Raw genomic sequence first — 3,746 nt, forward strand, 5'->3', positions numbered from 1 at the left:
AATGTTTGGGGTTATATATTCAACTATATGGCTAATGAACTGCATTTCTACAATCTGAAGAATGGAGAAACGTATGGACCCCGTAGTGTTAAAGCGACACTGACCTCAACAGATTGGGCTGTGTTAACTCTGGTGTCTTCCCGAGATCTACACGCAACCACTGTATCGGAAGAAGTAGTGCATCAAGAAACCATCGTGGAACCACCGGTGTACAAGATATTTGCAAAGAAAAGCAAAGAAACACAAACAGCATGCGAGATTAAAGAAGAGTTTGCATCGCTACCCCTCAAGGTGAAGGAAGAAGAAGGAGATATTCCCACACAGCCAGAAGGGAGAAGAGTCCTGACAAGCACCGTCTGGGAAACTAAAAGCGGACCCTCTGGGCGTTGGTATTACCGCTCAAGCCGTTTGGTGACGTTGGGTAAGGACCCCTCTGATGATTTTGTTTTGGAATATTTTAATTCTACATGCGGGGTATTTCAAACGTCCTTGAGGGTGCCTCTGACTGCATGGCTGGAAATGATTGATGGAAAAGCTACAAAGCTTAAAGAACTTTTTAAACAGAGTCAGACATCGATGGACATTATACTGGTGAAAAAGATCCTCACGTTTGCAGAGGACTCTGCAGAGGAAGTAGATAATGAAGTACTTTGTGTTCTGTTTTCAATCGTCCCCATCACCACACTTATTAAAAGGGTAATGACTACATTCTGATCAATATATACAGAGCGTTTTGCATAGTAGTTTCCCATTTTTATTTTACTTAAAGAAAAAAGTCACTGCATTGAACAAGTCCCTGGCTTCTTCTCCATCCGACTGCTGTTTGTTAGTCTTCTTCTTCTCCATCCAACTCTGTATGGATATTTCAAGTCTCTCCTTGAGGCATCTGCATTTTACAAGCTTGTGCAGAAAAGCTTCCGAAGCGCGTCCTATCCTCAGTTTATCCTCGCAAATGCCTTTTTCAATAAGACTCTGGTCAATCACTGCAACGAAGTCGGCGAGCCAAAGTCTTTTCATTAACGCTTTGTAATTGTTTCTGAAGAAGAAATCGGGCATGTCATTCCGACAATCGTGTTGCCTCTGGTCGGGGTTACTGCGTCGGCATTCTTTGCAGATTTCTTTTCTGTACCGATACATCACCATCTCCAGAATATAAAACAACTCCGCTTTCACTGTGTCCCTAAACTGAGACTTCTTGACCCGAGGAGTAGCATCAGCAGCAGTAGTACTGCAAGATTCGGGTTTCCCACATGGTGGTGTTGCTGGTGGACTCTGTTCCTGACTGCAACTCGCGGGGGGGAGTCTTGGCTTTTCTCTGCTCCATGGCTAGTTTACAACGGTCGTCTTAGTGAGGTCCTTCGTTTTAGATGATTTGCTGAGTGGGGGGTGGGGCTCATTGCGTTGAACGGGGGAGTCAATTATAGAATTGAGAGTTTTTAGAAAAAAAGTTCTTTAAGCGTTGTAGCTTTTTCATCTCATCTCCAGCAATAGGTCATCATTTAAGAACAAGTAATAGTTTTGTCAAGATTCTACAGAAAAAAGTCAGAAAAGTATAGAATGTCAGAAATATGGAAAAGTCATTGTGTACGCATTGTGTAAATTGTATTGAATTGAGTTTTCTTTTTTGATTTTCAACATACTATTTGTATGTTGAAAATCAAAAAAGAAAACTCAATTCAATACAATTTAATGAATATTTTACCCTGTTCTAAAGTATTGCACCCTTAAAGAAAAACCCCTTCCTTACCAAGTACTTCATATTATACCCTTTGTTAAGTGTTGCGTACATCAGGGTGTATCTCAAAGTATCTTGGTAACATAAAATAACTAAAATATGTAAGTTTATCAGAAAATAAAAAACCTTGTTTATCTGAACAAGTGTTGCATACACCAAAGTGTGTATAAAAGTATCTTAGTAACACAAGAAAAAGAGAAGAAAGCGTTGATGTTAACAAAAACTGGATTGTTCCACTGAAATAATTAATAAATAATTTAAAAAGAAAACTTAAAAAGAACAAATGTATTCAGATAAAAGTATTTTGTTAGACTATTAAGTCCACGATGATTACATTTAACCCCTAACCCATTTGTATTATATGTTTGTTTTCCTAATAAAGCCAGAGTCACCTGAAATAATTTTGCCATGGCTGTAATGAAGGACTGAGCGTTGATTCTGTTTGTTTTTTATACATCTTTGATTTCGTCTGCATCAACCCAGCTGTTGAATTTTTGGGGCCAATTATGCCAAGATACAAACATTTGTTTTTTCCCTCTCACCACACGCCTTTTTAGAATTGTCTCGACTTGAAAAGCCTTGTCATTGGCTATCTTCACTTTTTGTAACTCTTTCTCATAAAAAGTCCCCTTGATCTCTTCTCCATCATAATCTTTGAGCTTGTAAACAGGTGGCTGTCGAGGTAAGCCTTCAGACACCGTAAATAATTCGTCCGTATAACTCTGCTCATATTTTTTTCGAATACTCCTCTCAATTTGGATATCCTTACAAGCTCCCCCTCCTTAAAGTTCATTTTGACAGCAGCTTTTTTACGAAGACTGGAGGGGTTATATAGATTTCGAAACACTTGAGCCTCATTTTCCTTGGTTACCTGCAGTGGGTTCATTTTAATACTTCGGTGATAACTATTATTGTAACTTTCAAGTAGTTCGGGTAAGACGTCTATATATCTATGAGTGTTTTTAGCTGTAAAATACCTCCACATTTTAGTTTTCAGCGTACGGTTAAATCTCTCTACCACACATGCCTTCATATCACTGGAGGTTGCATAATGTTGTATACCTCTTTTCTTCAATCAGCGACTGCATATCGCAGAGATCTGCTTGAAATTGCTGCAGCGGTCTGAGTACGAAAACTCTGTTTCTTACAAAATGCACCCTAGCAGGCTTGTTCAAAGTATATGAGTCCTGCTCAGATAAATATTCTCTGACTTTCTCTACATTTTATTTGTTTACCCATTTCATTCTGTACAGCTCTATGGAGTTTATCCACACCTCCTAAACTCCCTGGATTAGATGGAGTGTAATACACCCTATGCATAACACGTTTCTCAGACATGTTTCCTGTTACAGCCCGATGAGGTAATGAGTACAACAGTTTTTCTTACAATGCATTTTACTGATATGTATATACAACATTTCTCCAAGCAGAGAATAATAAAAGGAAGGACACACTATATCAAATAAAATTTAAATAAAACATACTTTAACGAAAAAGTATCAAAAATAAATAAAAAACTCTTCCTAATGCTGCCAGAAGGCCCAAGCTGCTCTTGTAATCTTCAGTTGGGTCTCGTCGTTCTCTACAAGCTGTTCGTATAGCTTCTCGATTTTAGCCTCAAAGAGTCTGGTGTTTCTGAGGTTGTGCAGAATCGCCTCGGTAGCTCCAAAGACTCTCCTCTCCGACACATGAAGGTGGTTCTGGTGCAGAGCGTCCCGAATGGCTGGAATTAAACGAACGGTCCATAGTCTCTTTACCACTTCATCATAGTTTCGATCCAGATAGTATTCACCGGTAGGGAATAAACACTCGTGCTGCATCTGACTGGGGTGATCGACTTGACATCCGTTACATGTTTCCTTTCTGTAAAGGTATACGACTCTATCCAACAGATGAACTACAACTGCTTTTACCGTATTCAGGAATGCCGATGTCCTAGCACAGGGGTCTGCAACCTTTTTGACCAAAAGAGCCATTTCGCTCCTTTTTCCCAAAAAATGTTTTGTCTGGA

Source organism: Pseudochaenichthys georgianus, chromosome 10 (genome assembly GCF_902827115.2).
Source record: "Pseudochaenichthys georgianus chromosome 10, fPseGeo1.2, whole genome shotgun sequence".
NCBI classification, from domain to species: Eukaryota; Metazoa; Chordata; class Actinopteri; order Perciformes; family Channichthyidae; genus Pseudochaenichthys; species Pseudochaenichthys georgianus.